The sequence below is a fragment of the Salmo salar genome, chromosome ssa05 (genome assembly GCF_905237065.1).
Source record: "Salmo salar chromosome ssa05, Ssal_v3.1, whole genome shotgun sequence".
In the NCBI taxonomy this organism is placed as follows: Eukaryota; Metazoa; Chordata; class Actinopteri; order Salmoniformes; family Salmonidae; genus Salmo; species Salmo salar.
Window position 1 is genome coordinate 83,194,989 of NC_059446.1, and position 17,406 is coordinate 83,212,394.

General features: G+C 45.2%; 2 pseudogenes across 2 annotated transcripts; both read right to left on the minus strand.

Moving 5' to 3' along the window:
• Nucleotides 1-2,255: 2,255 nt before the first annotated feature.
• LOC123743194 (polysialoglycoprotein-like) lies at nt 2,256-4,605 on the minus strand (annotated as a pseudogene). Its single transcript, XR_006770019.1, has 4 exons — nt 4,500-4,605; nt 4,262-4,327; nt 4,012-4,095; nt 2,256-3,885 (listed from the first exon to the last, which is right to left on the minus strand). The product of XR_006770019.1 is annotated as a polysialoglycoprotein-like (transcript).
• A 7,464-nt stretch (nt 4,606-12,069) lies between these two features.
• LOC123743197 (polysialoglycoprotein-like) lies at nt 12,070-14,230 on the minus strand (annotated as a pseudogene). The gene is made up of 4 exons (XR_006770020.1): nt 14,125-14,230; nt 13,887-13,952; nt 13,637-13,720; nt 12,070-13,510 (listed from the first exon to the last, which is right to left on the minus strand). The product of XR_006770020.1 is annotated as a polysialoglycoprotein-like (transcript).
• Nucleotides 14,231-17,406: the final 3,176 nt, after the last annotated feature.

Below are 17,406 nucleotides of genomic sequence, written 5' to 3' on the forward strand. Positions count from 1 at the left end.
GTTTGATCCACTGCCAGTTCCTTAGTTGGCAAGGTAACAGAGGGTTCGTATCTACTGTCTGAAAGGCACTCAATGCACGTGACTGACATGAGGTTAATCCAGTCAATCGCGCCATAGCAATGATTTGTTTTATGTTGGCAGGGTTCACACACACACACACACACTAGCTGAATTTGCAGAGCTAGCGCGCAAATATTAACTATTAAGCTAGCTAGTACCTATTCCATTTATGTGGCGTCGTCAAAGATGGAATCTTTGCTATCGTCAATTTATTCCAAGATCAGCAATGTAAGTTAGTGCTTCAAAGTCCCTGTGATAAGGTTAGCGATAAACTGAAGTCCAAACTGAACAGAACTACACTCTCTTCTACCATTGTCTTAAATATATGTAATGGTCTCGTTGCAAAAGCTAAATTGTCTCAAGGGAACTTTTATTTATTTTATTTCACCTTTATTTAACCCGGGTAGCAAAGATTATAGCAAACACCACTGAAACGGAATTTGTGCTCGCTAGCTTTGCAAATTCAGCTATTGTTGGAAGCCAGCCAATTTGAAACAAACGGTTAAAATTACAAAAGGTTGCAGCATATGTTGTGTAAATGGTGAACTCATACAGCTGTCAACTCTTGTCACTGCAATCCGTTTCACATTTGCTAGCTACCTTTTAGATCGAAGCCCATATAGAATGATAGAAGATATGATAGAAGCCCATCTCCTACTGTAAATAACCTACACACGTGTAGCCAGCCAGGTAGAAAAATGGCAGAAAAAAGAAAAAAGACGGACATCAGAGTATTTTTCAGTACACCAAAATGCAAAATAAGAACCCTATAACCTAATATCTCAAAGACTAGTTGATAAAATGTTCATAAGAAAGAAGTGAAATGCTAATGAAAATGTTTCACAATGATGTCATTAGGCAGAGCAGGCAACAGATGGCACACAGACAGGAGAGCTGGGGACAGACTGGCAGAGACAGGGAGTCTCAGGTAAGTTTGTCTTTGTTTGGCAACATTATGAAAGGTTCTCCATTTTTTTGACTTGTAAAATAGGAACATAATTGGAAAATGCCATGGATACCCCCACTCTCGACTGAACTAAGATCTGTTAAAGGCAATGGTATTGCTGTTGTGATTAGTTGTGTAGTTTTGGGTACCGGTAGTTAGGAGTACGGCAAACACCTTATTTCTTTGGTTCCTCAATATACATTTACCATATTACAACGTAGGCTGTGTGTTACAGCACTACTTTTGGTGTCCCCCTCAGGAATTGCTCTTCAGAAAATGTCATGTAATTGTCCCCTCCAAAGTTGATATCAGATTTTCGCCCCTGCTACATAAAATAACCTGGAAGGCCTACCCTGTAGCAAACAAAATATTTGCATAGGCCGTAACGGTTTAACTTGCTTCAAAACAGGCTGAATTCAGGTTGGCATAAGTGAGTAAAGCGGTGCCACAGAAATTGTTTTGAATTAAAGCAGATACCTACCGGTAGCTCAAAAGTTGGAGCCAATTTTGTTGCTGTATTAACTGCATTTAAAGGTTGCGTGTACATGCTCTTTGAATTCATGGCGACTATAAGTACGACGCACACCCCGAGCGTTGATCATGCGGATAGAGAAGGCCTGTATGAACAGACTTCACCTCACGCTTTTCATAGAAATTAACCGGTTAATTTCTCCCATGTAATCGGAGTGGGTGGGAAATCCTGGTAAAACTGTTCCCCCCATCAAACCCTAGGTTAGAGGCGCTACAAGCAACTCTGGGAGAGCTAGGACCTGATAGCAGCCTGCCAGCTAAAGCAGGTTAGCATTGACTTATTTAACCTGAAAGTTTGGATTGTCACTGGGATATGAAGACCAACCGCCAAAACGATGGGCTAATGAGACGAGAGCTGGTTTCACATGTAAGCATTCACTAATAGGAAACCAAGTCAGTCAGGAGAGAAGACACCCAGCAGAGTAATTTAAATGCAAGTTGACAACCGTGATATTAGTTAGCACTGAAACCCCGATTCTAGCAACATCCTCATATGTACCAACCCCAGACACTGTGTTCCACAACCATCAAGTTAAAATGAACTAGAACCCATTCCACATCATGTGATGCTACTAGCATAAATTGACCAACACTGAGCAAATGTAGCTTAAACACAGGGGTCAAAGTATTAATATATTGCTGAGGCCAAAGCATGGTTATAATGCAAAATAAATGTTGCCAAGTAGGAACCGCCAAAACAATACTGAGGACACAAGTATTACAGTTAATGTTTAATTGAGCCAAAACAAGCAAATGCAGTTACACACACAGACAACCTGGACTAGAGTACCCATGAACTCTTGCATGGACCCCGAGCACCATGTCCCACGTCAGATATCCATGTTTGTGGTCAACGGGGGCTCCGATGAAGCGGTGAACAGTTCCTTAGAGGTAGCGTCGTCAGACGAGGGCCAGTCGCAGCTTCAGAGGTAGCGTCGTCAGACGGGCCAGTCGCAGCTTCAGAGGTAGCGTCGTCAGACGGGGCCAGTCGCAGCTTCAGAGGTAGCGTCGTCAGACGGGCCAGTCGCAGCTTCAGAGGTAGCGTCGTCAGGACGGGGCCAGTCGCAGCTTCAGAGGTAGCGTCGTCAGACGGGGCCAGTCGCAGCTTCAGAGGTAGCGTGCGTCAGACGGGGCCAGTCGCAGCTTCAGAGGTAGCGTCGTCAGACGGGGCCAGTCGCAGCTTCAGAGGTAGCGTCGTCAGACGGGCCAGTCGCAGCTTCAGAGGTAGCGTCGTCAGACGGGCCAGTCGCAGCTTCAGAGGTAGCGTGCGTCAGACGGGGCCAGTCGCAGCTTCAGAGGTAGCGTCGTCAGACGGGGCCAGTCGCAGCTTCAGAGGTAGCGTCGTCAGACGGGCCAGTCGCAGCTTCAGAGGTAGCGTCGTCAGACGGGCCAGTCGCAGCTTCAGAGGTAGCGTCGTCAGACGGGCCAGTCGCAGCTTCAGAGGTAGCGTCGTCAGACGGGGCCAGTCGCAGCTTCAGAGGTAGCGTCGTCAGACGGGCCAGTCGCAGCTTCAGAGGTAGCGTCGTCAGACGGGCCAGTCGCAGCTTCAGAGGTAGCGTCGTCAGACGGGCCAGTCGCAGCTTCAGAGGTAGCGTGCGTCAGACGGGCCAGTCGCAGCTTCAGAGGTAGCGTCGTCAGACGGGCCAGTCGCAGCTTCAGAGGTAGCGTCGTCAGACGGGCCAGTCGCAGCTTCAGAGGTAGCGTGCGTCAGACGGGCCAGTCGCAGCTTCAGAGGTAGCGTGCGTCAGACGGGCCAGTCGCAGCTTCAGAGGTAGCGTCGTCAGACGGGCCAGTCGCAGCTTCAGAGGTAGCGTCGTCAGACGGGCCAGTCGCAGCTTCAGAGGTAGCGTGCGTCAGACGGGCCAGTCGCAGCTTCAGAGGTAGCGTCGTCAGACGGGCCAGTCGCAGCTTCAGAGGTAGCGTGCGTCAGACGGGCCAGTCGCAGCTTCAGAGGTAGCGTCGTCAGACGGGCCAGTCGCAGCTTCAGAGGTAGCGTCGTCAGACGGGCCAGTCGCAGCTTCAGAGGTAGCGTCGTCAGACGGGCCAGTCGCAGCTTCAGAGGTAGCGTCGTCAGACGGGCCAGTCGCAGCTTCAGAGGTAGCGTGCGTCAGACGGGCCAGTCGCAGCTTCAGAGGTAGCGTCGTCAGACGGGCCAGTCGCAGCTTCAGAGGTAGCGTCGTCAGACGGGCCAGTCGCAGCTTCAGAGGTAGCGTCGTCAGACGGGCCAGTCGCAGCGTCGTCAGAGGACATGCGCCTCAGCTTCTCCTCAGAGGACAGGGCATCATTTGCCTGAGAGCTACCATGGTTTGGAGAAGCTTGGGATTCTACTTCGTTAGTCTCTAAATACTCTATAGAAAAAACAAAAGGAACAGTTGGGTATTCTACAGCAACACATCTGTTCCACACGGTCTAGGCCGAATTGCCAGTCGAATGTTGAACCCAACAGTTTTCAAAGTATATGTTTCAGGCCGTACCTTCTCTGTCTTGTTTAGCGTCAGACCCTATGGATCGGAGCAAGGCCAGGGCATGCTCAATGGAGACGTCATTTGATGACAGCTCTGAAAAACGTAGGTTAAGGTACACAAGCAAAATTACCAAATCAAAGGCTTTGACAACGTTATTTAGACTGAGTTACTCTATGGTGTTGAATGAGTGTCAAACACAGCAGCACCATAGACAGTGACAAAGAACATAGCTAGAAGGGTTGTGGAAAGAAACACTTACCTCCAAGTCTCCTCTGCAGAGAGACTTGATCTTGCTTCTGGGACTTTCCAACAGGGTAACAAGAAACTGAGGAGAAAGTGTTGACAGAAGTTGAGTTCACACAAAATAGCTACATATATTAATAATAGATGACCAATGCGGAAGAAACAGACAGTCAAATTTGAATCTCCAACTTATAAAGTTAAGCATATTTCCCAAACAAATCCCTTCAATCCAAATAAAACGTTAGTGAACCAACCTTTGACAACCCCCACAGTCATCACAAAGAGCAGCAATTCTCTCACACCTCCCATGATCATGAGAATAGTCTGTGTTATCAACAGGTAATGTCTTCCCATGGCCTGTATGAGGCTTATATAGGCCACTAATGACCGTTTACCTGACAAACATGACTTAACGATCAATTAACAAGCTTGATTGAGGTGTTACATTCAGATAGAAATAGACCATGTAGAACATATGTTGATTCTTTGGTGGGCAGGCAATCTTTTCTACTCCATATATTGCATTTATATCTGTAATGTTTAACCCTAATGGTCTCAGAATCTTCAAAGATATTAGGGGGAAATAAACACTGTACCCAAATCCACTTTTTACAATGCTCCTGGGAAATGGGTAGGCCTCCACCATACAGTTTTACAGCTGTGATATATTTATTTATTTACATAGATCACATACTTAAATATATATATGTTAGCTGTAGGTAGCTTTGGGATAAAATTCCCATATTGTATTGTTACTAACATAAATCATAATATATCATATTTTCCTCATTTGCTCTGTAGGAGGTTCGTCATATGAAGGACATTCAAGTGGATGTGACCCCTAACCTGACATAATGTAAACGTTATACATTAAGCTCTCTCCCTCAGTGACATGAATTAGTATATTTCATATTCTCAGAACCCAACAGTAGGTTTTAAGGTGTGGCTGCATGTTTGTCGTGGACGCATCGTCACTCTTGATGTTCTTTTTCCAGATTGCAAGTGAAACACCTTTAGATGTGGTAAGTGCCAGTTGGTAATTTTCCTCACACTTGCTTGTTTAAGGTATGGATGCAACACCCCAGTATGTCTGCAGGGGCTGGTCACTGAGATTTACCATGTTACACATGCTACTAGACTAACCTTCCAAGTAAATATGTTACAAGTCTGAACTGGCCGTCCTTGTCTTTCCTCAACTAATTGAAAGCTCAGGGACAGACATCCTGAACGACTTTGATGTCAGAGCTCCCATCAGCCCTCTACACCTCGCTGTGAGTAAAGCCTACCTGCTCCTGTAGTGGTCTCCATATGACAAATGGCACCCTATTCCCTATTTAGTACACTACTTTTGACCAGATCCTTATAGGCCCTGATCAAAAGTAGTTCACTACATAGGGAATAGGGTGCTATCTGGGAAGCAGGCATGGTGTTGATTTTCCACAGGAAGTTGACTGTCCAGACAGACTCACACACCAAATTCCTATCTATTCCTGATTCGTGTAAAATACATGCATATTCTACACAGTGATGATGAGGATGATTTCCTTATTTTGCCATTTGAGTTAATCAACCTCAGAGGAGAAGTAGAGTGTTTGTTTCTCAATCCCACGCTTGGCAGGGACCTCCGATGTTGATGCTGGGCGGGAGCAAAAATGGGCTCCCGATTGAAAGACTCTGGTCTACTTTAGAGGTCTAGCACTGTATTTCTGTTCAGGCGTACCACTGGTCTACTATAGGACATCGAATATATATCTATTCAGGCGTACCACTGGACTTTGCTTGAGACTGTGTTTGTGTTTCTATTCAGGCGTACCACAGCCACCACCATGCTATGGAGGTCCTGGTTCAGTCTCTGCTGGATCTAGACGTGAGGGACAGCCAGGGGCGCACCCTCTGGACCTGTCTGCCTTAAAAAGTAATGAAGAGAGGTTGGGCCAGTGCTTTGGGGCCAGGGGGTTTTCATAACCAAGTAATGAAGAGATGGAGATTGGATCCAGAGGGTTGGAGACAGGAGGTTGGAGCCAGTGGGTTGGGACCCAGTGTGTCGGGACCCAGTGTGTCAAGTTTGCTGACGACACGAAGGCGATGAGAGGTCAGAGACTTGGCATTGTGGTGCCAGGACAACCTCTCCCTCAATGCCAGTAAGACCAAGGAGCTGATCGTGGTCTAAAGGAGCAAGAGGGGAGAGCACGTCCCCATCCACATCAACAGGGCTGTTCCTTGGCGACCTAACATGGTCCACACACACCCGCACAGTCGTGAAGAGGGCGCGCCAGGAGGCTGAAATATTTGGCATGGGCACTCGCATCCTCAAAAAGTTAAAGGGTCTTGCTCTGACCCTACGCACAATCACTAGACTGTATACAAAGCATATGCACACTCACACACACTACATTCACACTCCCACACACACACACACACACACACACACACACACACACACACACACACACACACACACACACACACACAAACCGACACAACCCAAACACACATGCATCCACATTACACACTCTCACAAACACACAACTTTACACTCATCATTTGCAGCTGCTGCTCTGTTCTTTATTTTGCTATTATTATTATTATTATCAATCCTGATGCCTAGTCACTTTACCCAGCCTTCTTGTACATATCTACTTCAAATACCTCGTACCCCTGCACACTGATCTGGAACCTGTACTCCTTGTATATAGCTTTATTCTTGGGTATTTTATTCCTCGTGTTACAATATATACAGTACCAGTCAAAAGTTTGGACACACCTACTCATTCCAGGGTTTCTTTATTTTTTTTACAATTTTCTACATTGTAGAACATCAAAAGTATGAAATAACACATAAGGAATCCTGAAGTAACCAAAAAAGTGTTAAACAAATCAAAATATATTTTATATTTGAGATTCTTCAAAGTAGCCACCCTTTGCCTTGATGACAGCTTTGCACACTCTTGGCATTCACTCAACCAGCTTCATGAGGTACTCACCTGGAATGCATTTTAATTAACAGGTGTGCCTTGTTCAAAGTTAATTTGTGGAATTTATTTCCTTCTTAGTGCGTTTGAGCCAATCACTTGTTTTGTGACAAGGTAGGGGTGGTATACAGAAGATAGCCCTATTTGGTAAAATACCAAGTCCATATCATGGCAAGAACAGCTCAAATAAGCAAAGAGAAACAAAAGTCTATTATTATTTTAAGACATGAAGTTCAGTGAATCCGGAAAATTTCAAGAACTTTGAATGTTTCTTCAAGTGCAGTTGCAAAATCCATCAAGCGCTATGTCTCTCATGAGGACCGCCACAGGAAAGGAAGACCCAGAGTTACCTCTGCTGTAAAGTTCAAGTAACAGACACATCTCAACATCAACTGTTCAGAGGAGACTACGTGAATCAGGCCTTCATGGTCAAATTGCTGCAAAGAAACCACTACTAAAGGACACCAATAAGAAGAAGAGACTTGCTTGGGCCAAGAAACACCAGCAATGGACATTAGACCGGTGGAAATCTGTCCTTTTGGAAAAGCAATCCAGGTGAAGCTGGTTGAGAGAATGCCAAGAGTGTGCAAAGGGTGGCTACATTGAAGTCTATATAAATATAAAATAGATTTTGATATGTTTAACACTTTTTTGGTTACTACATGATTCCATATGTGTTATTTCATAGTTTTGAGTTCTTCACTACTATTTTACAATGTAGAAAATAGTCAAAATAAAGAAAAACCTTTGAATAAGTAGGTGTGTCCAAACTTTTGATTGGTACATATATATATATATATATATATATATATATATTCTATAGTTTTGTTCTCTGCATCGTTGGGGTGGGCTCGTAAGCAAGCATTTCACGGTAAAGAGTTGATTTGAGAGGGAAAGACAAAGAGCGAGGGAGTCCAAATGTATTCTGACCTAGTCTTTAGTATGAATCCATTTTTAATGAGACGAGTACAAAACATTAAAGGAACAGTTGTCTCCATGTCTCGTCCGTACCTGGTAGAGTATTCGGATGGGGGTCCCGCAAAGTTCATCCCAATGGCTGGGGGAGGAGGGTAGGCCTCATTGGTCATGTAGAGACATATCTTTTCCAGAGAACCTACCAATTTTCCTTCCTGAGGAAATTGCAAGAAATTACCAGGCTTCCCGTTCAAACCGAAAGTGCTATTTAGAAGCATATGTTTTATTTAACCAGGTAAGTTGACTGAGAACACATTCTCATTTACAGCAATGACCTGGGGAATAGTTACAGGGGATGGGGGGGGTGAATGAGCCAATAGTAAGCTTGGGATGATTAGGTGACCGTGATGGTATGAGGGCCAGATTGGGAATTTAGCCAGGACACCAGGGTTAACACCCCTACTCTAACAATAAGTGCCATGGGATCTTTAGTGACCACAGAGAGTCAGGACACCTGTTTAACGTCCCACCCGAAAGACAGCACATGTCCCCAATCACTGCCCTGGGATATTATTTTAGACCAGAGGAAAGAGTGACTCCTACTGGCCCTCCAACACCACTTCCAGCAGCAACTGGTCTCCAATCTAGGGACTGACCAGGACCAACCCTGCTTAGCTTCAGAAGCAAGCCAGCTGTGGGATGCAGGGTGTTAAGCAGCGAATAAAATCCAACATGATTATAACACTCTACATGGAGAAATATACACTAATGGGTTCTTGTATTTGTTGCTATTTAATCAACTCAAAGTCACCACACTATTTCATTGATGTAGCCTAGTTTTAACCGGTCTATGAGGCACTGTTGGCCGACGGGTCAAATATGAGGTTATTACAGTAGCCTACCTTTCACTGAAAGATGCATTTCGGTCCTTTCCTCTCCCCTTACACCTGGCTATCAAGGGAATTTGGGAAGGTTGTGGCTGTTTATACTTCGGTTATTGTGATGATTTTGTCAGAGGAAACAAATCTGAATCTCTGATAATCTAACAGTTACGCTGTAGCGGAGATTCAGCACAATGGATAGCGCCGCAGTTGATCAATTGCACGTGAATCTAAACCCGCAGTTTATCATGTGCCATTCTTCGGCTATATTTACATCAAATCTTCTCAGGCCTACCTATTGCATCTGTTCTCCAGCAATAAAGTACATTATCAAGTTAATATTCATTTAGTCACAGCATAAATTAAACGTGAGCCTACACAATCAAATTAACTTGTCAAGACCCTGCCATTCTTCTCCGTTATTACTTTTATTCAAGACAAAATACCCCCAGTTCTCGCATTATTTTACAGACTTGGTCAGAAAGGGTAACTGATTCTCAAGACCCAGACAAACAAATGTAGAATAACATTCAATACACAAACGTAGGCTACATAACAGGGGCGGAAATCCCAGGGGGGACGGGGGGTACACGACCCCCCCCATCCTGGGAAAAAATATGATTTGTCCCCCCCAATATATCACTGTAAACATAACTCTGTAATTTAAATAATATGAATAATACGCAATGAAAGCAATTGTGCTGATTATAGACACTTAATAGAGCTTTTTTAAGTTTCAAAAGATTGCGACCCCCCACCCTTTGCCTCACAATGGTTTGATCCACTGCCAGTTCCTTAGTTGGCAAGGTAACAGAGGGTTCGTATCTACTGTCTGAAAGGCACTCAATGCACGTGACTGACATGAGGTTAATCCAGTCAATCGCGCCATAGCAATGATTTGTTTTATGTTGGCAGGGTTCACACACACACACACACACTAGCTGAATTTGCAGAGCTAGCGCGCAAATATTAACTATTAAGCTAGCTAGTACCTATTCCATTTATGTGGCGTCGTCAAAGATGGAATCTTTGCTATCGTCAATTTATTCCAAGATCAGCAATGTAAGTTAGTGCTTCAAAGTCCCTGTGATAAGGTTAGCGATAAACTGAAGTCCAAACTGAACAGAACTACACTCTCTTCTACCATTGTCTTAAATATATGTAATGGTCTCGTTGCAAAAGCTAAATTGTCGCAAGGGAACTTTTATTTATTTTATTTCACCTTTATTTAACCCGGGTAGCAAAGATTATAGCAAACACCACTGAAACGGAATTTGTGCTCGCTAGCTTTGCAAATTCAGCTATTGTTGGAAGCCAGCCAATATGAAACAAACGGTTAAAATTACAAAAGGTTGCAGCATATGTTGTGTAAATGGTGAACTCATACAGCTGTCAACTCTTGTCACTGCAATCCGTTTCACATTTGCTAGCTACCTTTTAGATCGAAGCCCATATAGAATGATAGAAGATATGATAGAAGCCCATCTCCTACTGTAAATAACCTACACACTGTGTGTGTGTGTGTGTGGCCAGCCAGGTAGAAAAATGGCAGAAAAAAGACGGACATCAGAGTATTTTTCAGTACACCAAAATGCAAAGTAAGAACCCTAGTAGCCTAATATCTCAAAGACTAGTTGATAAAATGTTCATAAGAAAGAAGTGAAATGCTAATGAAAATGTTTCACAATGATGTCATTAGGCAGAGCAGGCAACAGATGGCACACAGACGGCAGAGCTGGGGACAGACTGGCAGAGACAGGGAGTCTCAGGTAAGTTTGTTGAGTCTTTGTTTGGCAACATTATGAAAGGTTCTCCATTTTTTTGACTTGTAAAATAGGAACATAATTGGAAAATGCCATGGATACCCCCACTCTCAACTTACACTGGTGACTGAACTAAGATCTGTTAAAGGCAATGGTATTGCTGTTGTGATTAGTTGTGTAGTTTTGGGTACCGGTAGTTAGGAGTACGGCAAACACCTTATTTCTTTGGTTCCTCAATATACATTTACCATATTACAACGTAGGCTGTGTGTTACAGCACTACTTTTGGTGTCCCCCCTCAGGAATTGCTCTTCAGAAAATGTCATGTAATTGTCCCCTCCAAAGTTGATATCAGATTTTCGCCCCTGCTACATAAAATAACCTGGAAGGCCTACCCTGTAGCAAACAAAATATTTGCATAGGCCGTAACGGTTTAACTTGCTTCAAAACAGGCTGAATTCAGGTTGGCATAAGTGAGTAAAGCGGTGCCACAGAAATTGTTTTGAATTAAAGCAGATACCTACCGGTAGCTCAAAAGTTGGAGCCAATTTTGTTGCTGTATTAACTGCATTTAAAGGTTGCGTGTACATGCTCTTTGAATTCATGGCGACTATAAGTACGACGCACACCCCGAGCGTTGATCATGCGGATAGAGAAGGCCTGTATGAACAGACTTCACCTCACGCTTTTCATAGAAATTAACCGGTTAATTTCTCCCATGTAATCGGAGTGGGTGGGAAATCCTGGTAAAACTGTTCCCCCCCATCAAACCCTAGGTTAGAGGCGCTACAAGCAACTCTGGGAGAGCTAGGACCTGATAGCAGCCTGCCAGCTAAAGCAGGTTAGCATTGACTTATTTAACCTGAAAGTTTGGATTGTCACTGGGATATGAAGACCAACCGCCAAAACGATGGGCTAATGAGACGAGAGCTGGTTTCACATGTAAGCATTCACTAATAGGAAACCAAGTCAGTCAGGAGAGAAGACACCCAGCAGAGTAATTTAAATGCAAGTTGACAACCGTGATATTAGTTAGCACTGAAACCCCGATTCTAGCAACATCCTCATATGTACCAACCCCAGACACTGTGTTCCACAACCATCAAGTTAAAATGAACTAGAACCCATTCCACATCATGTGATGCTACTAGCATAAATTGACCAACACTGAGCAAATGTAGCTTAAACACAGGGGTCAAAGTATTAATATATTGCTGAGGCCAAAGCATGGTTATAATGCAAAATAAATGTTGCCAAGTAGGAACCGCCAAAACAATACTGAGGACACAAGTATTACAGTTAATGTTTAATTGAGCCAAAACAAGCAAATGCAGTTACACACACAGACAACCTGGACTAGAGTACCCATGAACTCTTGCATGGACCCCGAGCACCATGTCCCACGTCAGATATCCATGTTTGTGGTCAACGGGGGCTCCGATGAAGCGGTGAACAGTTCCTTAGAGGTAGCGTCGTCAGACGGGGGGCCAGTCGCAGCTTCAGAGGTAGCGTCGTCAGACGGGGGGCCAGTCGCAGCTTCAGAGGTAGCGTCGTCAGACGGGGGCCAGTCGCAGCTTCAGAGGTAGCGTCGTCAGACGGGGGGCCAGTCGCAGCTTCAGAGGTAGCGTCGTCAGACGGGGGGCCAGTCGCAGCTTCAGAGGTAGCGTCGTCAGACGGGGGGCCAGTCGCAGCTTCAGAGGTAGCGTCGTCAGACGGGGGGCCAGTCGCAGCTTCAGAGGTAGCGTCGTCAGACGGGGCCAGTCGCAGCTTCAGAGGTAGCGTCGTCAGACGGGGCCAGTCGCAGCTTCAGAGGTAGCGTTCGTCAGACGGGGGGCCAGTCGCAGCTTCAGAGGTAGCGTCGTCAGACGGGGGGCCAGTCGCAGCTTCAGAGGTAGCGTCGTCAGACGGGGGCCAGTCGCAGCTTCAGAGGTAGCGTCGTCAGACGGGGGCCAGTCGCAGCTTCAGAGGTAGCGTCGTCAGACGGGGGCCAGTCGCAGCTTCAGAGGTAGCGTCGTCAGACGGGGCCAGTCGCAGCTTCAGAGGTAGCGTCGTCAGACGGGGCCAGTCGCAGCTTCAGAGGTAGCGTCGTCAGACGGGGCCAGTCGCAGCTTCAGAGGTAGCGTCGTCAGACGGGGCCAGTCGCAGCTTCAGAGGTAGCGTCGTCAGACGGGCCAGTCGCAGCTTCAGAGGTAGCGTCGTCAGACGGGCCAGTCGCAGCTTCAGAGGTAGCGTGCGTCAGACGGGCCAGTCGCAGCTTCAGAGGTAGCGTCGTCAGACGGGGCCAGTCGCAGCTTCAGAGGTAGCGTCGTCAGACGGGGCCAGTCGCAGCTTCAGAGGTAGCGTCGTCAGACGGGGCCAGTCGCAGCTTCAGAGGTAGCGTCGTCAGACGGGGCCAGTCGCAGCTTCAGAGGTAGCGTGCGTCAGACGGGGCCAGTCGCAGCTTCAGAGGTAGCGTCGTCAGACGGGCCAGTCGCAGCTTCAGAGGTAGCGTCGTCAGACGGGCCAGTCGCAGCTTCAGAGGTAGCGTCGTCAGACGGGCCAGTCGCAGCTTCAGAGGTAGCGTCGTCAGACGGGCCAGTCGCAGCTTCAGAGGTAGCGTCGTCAGACGGGCCAGTCGCAGCGTCGTCAGAGGACATGCGCCTCAGCTTCTCCTCAGAGGACAGGGCATCATTTGCCTGAGAGCTACCATGGTTTGGAGAAGCTTGGGATTCTACTTCGTTAGTCTCTAAATACTCTATAGAAAAAACAAAAGGAACAGTTGGGTATTCTACAGCAACACATCTGTTCCACACGGTCTAGGCCGAATTGCCAGTCGAATGTTGAACCCAACAGTTTTCAAAGTATATGTTTCAGGCCGTACCTTCTCTGTCTTGTTTAGCGTCAGACCCTATGGATCGGAGCAAGGCCAGGGCATGCTCAATGGAGACGTCATTTGATGACAGCTCTGAAAAACGTAGGTTAAGGTACACAAGCAAAATTACCAAATCAAAGGCTTTGACAACGTTATTTAGACTGAGTTACTCTATGGTGTTGAATGAGTGTCAAACACAGCAGCACCATAGACAGTGACAAAGAACATAGCTAGAAGGGTTGTGGAAAGAAACACTTACCTCCAAGTCTCCTCTGCAGAGAGACTTGATCTTGCTTCTGGGACTTTCCAACAGGGTAACAAGAAACTGAGGAGAAAGTGTTGACAGAAGTTGAGTTCACACAAAATAGCTACATATATTAATAATAGATGACCAATGCGGAAGAAACAGACAGTCAAATTTGAATCTCCAACTTATAAAGTTAAGCATATTTCCCAAACAAATCCCTTCAATCCAAATAAAACGTTAGTGAACCAACCTTTGACAACCCCCACAGTCATCACAAAGAGCAGCAATTCTCTCACACCTCCCATGATCATGAGAATAGTCTGTGTTATCAACAGGTAATGTCTTCCCATGGCCTGTATGAGGCTTATATAGGCCACTAATGACCGTTTACCTGACAAACATGACTTAACGATCAATTAACAAGCTTGATTGAGGTGTTACATTCAGATAGAAATAGACCATGTAGAACATATGTTGATTCTTTGGTGGGCAGGCAATCTTTTCTACTCCATATATTGCATTTATATCTGTAATGTTTAACCCTAATGGTCTCAGAATCTTCAAAGATATTAGGGGGAAATAAACACTGTACCCAAATCCACTTTTTACAATGCTCCTGGGAAATGGGTAGGCCTCCACCATACAGTTTTACAGCTGTGATATATTTATTTATTTACATAGATCACATACTTAAATATATATATGTTAGCTGTAGGTAGCTTTGGGATAAAATTCCCATATTGTATTGTTACTAACATAAATCATAATATATCATATTTTCCTCATTTGCTCTGTAGGAGGTTCGTCATATGAAGGACATTCAAGTGGATGTGACCCCTAACCTGACATAATGTAAACGTTATACATTAAGCTCTCTCCCTCAGTGACATGAATTAGTATATTTCATATTCTCAGAACCCAACAGTAGGTTTTAAGGTGTGGCTGCATGTTTGTCGTGGACGCATCGTCACTCTTGATGTTCTTTTTCCAGATTGCAAGTGAAACACCTTTAGATGTGGTAAGTGCCAGTTGGTAACTTTTCCTCACACTTGCTTGTTTAAGGTATGGATGCAACACCCCAGTATGTCTGCAGGGGCTGGTCACTGAGATTTACCATGTTACACATGCTACTAGACTAACCTTCCAAGTAAATATGTTACAAGTCTGAACTGGCCGTCCTTGTCTTTCCTCAACTAATTGAAAGCTCAGGGACAGACATCCTGAACGACTTTGATGTCAGAGCTCCCATCAGCCCTCTACACCTCGCTGTGAGTAAAGCCTACCTGCTCCTGTAGTGGTCTCCATATGACAAATGGCACCCTATTCCCTATTTAGTACACTACTTTTGACCAGATCCTTATAGGCCCTGATCAAAAGTAGTTCACTACATAGGGAATAGGGTGCTATCTGGGAAGCAGGCATGGTGTTGATTTTCCACAGGAAGTTGACTGTCCAGACAGACTCACACACCAAATTCCTATCTATTCCTGATTCGTGTAAAATACATGCATATTCTACACAGTGATGATGAGGATGATTTCCTTATTTTGCCATTTGAGTTAATCAACCTCAGAGGAGAAGTAGAGTGTTTGTTTCTCAATCACACGCTTGGCAGGGACCTCCGATGTTGATGCTGGGCGGGAGCAAAAATGGGCTCCCGATTGAAAGACTCTGGTCTACTTTAGAGGTCTAGCACTGTATTTCTGTTCAGGCGTACCACTGGTCTACTATAGGACATTGATTATATATCTATTCAGGCGTACCACTGGACTTTGCTTGAGACTGTGTTTGTGTTTCTATTCAGGCGTACCACAGCCACCACCATGCTATGGAGGTCCTGGTTCAGTCTCTGCTGGATCTAGACGTGAGGGACAGCCAGGGGCGCACCCTCTGGACCTGTCTGCCTTAAAAAGTAATGAAGAGAGGTTGGGCCAGTGCTTTGGGGCCAGGGGGTTTTCATAACCAAGTAATGAAGAGATGGAGATTGGATCCAGAGGGTTGGAGACAGGAGGTTGGAGCCAGTGGGTTGGGACCCAGTGTGTCGGGACCCAGTGTGTCAAGTTTGCTGACGACACGAAGGCGATGAGAGGTCAGAGACTTGGCATTGTGGTGCCAGGACAACCTCTCCCTCAATGCCAGTAAGACCAAGGAGCTGATCGTGGTCTAAAGGAGCAAGAGGGGAGAGCACGTCCCCATCCACATCAACAGGGCTGTTCCTTGGCGACCTAACATGGTCCACACACACCCGCACAGTCGGAAGTGGCATGGGCACTCGCATCCTCAAAAAGTTAAAGGGTCTTGCTCTGACCCTACGCACAATCACTAGACTGTATACAAAGCATATGCACACTCACACACACTACATTCACACTCCCACACACACACACACACACACACACACACACACACACACACACACACACACACACACACACACACACACACAAACCGACACAACCCAAACACACATGCATCCACATTACACACTCTCACAAACACACACCTTTACACTCATCATTTGCAGCTGCTGCTCTGTTCTTTATTTTGCTATTATTATTATTATTATCAATCCTGATGCCTAGTCACTTTACCCAGCCTTCTTGTACATATCTACTTCAAATACCTCGTACCCCTGCACACTGATCTGGAACCTGTACTCCTTGTATATAGCTTTATTCTTGGGTATTTTATTCCTCGTGTTACAATATATACAGTACCAGTCAAAAGTTTGGACACACCTACTCATTCCAGGGTTTCTTTATTTTTTTTTACAATTTTCTACATTGTAGAACATCAAAAGTATGAAATAACACATAAGGAATCCTGAAGTAACCAAAAAAGTGTTAAACAAATCAAAATATATTTTATATTTGAGATTCTTCAAAGTAGCCACCCTTTGCCTTGATGACAGCTTTGCACACTCTTGGCATTCACTCAACCAGCTTCATGAGGTACTCACCTGGAATGCATTTCAATTAACAGGTGTGCCTTGTTCAAAGTTAATTTGTGGAATTTATTTCCTTCTTAGTGCGTTTGAGCCAATCACTTGTTTTGTGACAAGGTAGGGGTGGTATACAGAAGATAGCCCTATTTGGTAAAATACCAAGTCCATATCATGGCAAGAACAGCTCAAATAAGCAAAGAGAAACAAAAGTCTATTATTATTTTAAGACATGAAGTTCAGTGAATCCGGAAAATTTCAAGAACTTTGAATGTTTCTTCAAGTGCAGTTGCAAAATCCATCAAGCGCTATGTCTCTCATGAGGACCGCCACAGGAAAGGAAGACCCAGAGTTACCTCTGCTGTAAAGTTCAAGTAACAGACACATCTCAACATCAACTGTTCAGAGGAGACTACGTGAATCAGGCCTTCATGGTCAAATTGCTGCAAAGAAACCACTACTAAAGGACACCAATAAGAAGAAGAGACTTGCTTGGGCCAAGAAACACCAGCAATGGACATTAGACCGGTGGAAATCTGTCCTTTTGGAAAAGCAATCCAGGTGAAGCTGGTTGAGAGAATGCCAAGAGTG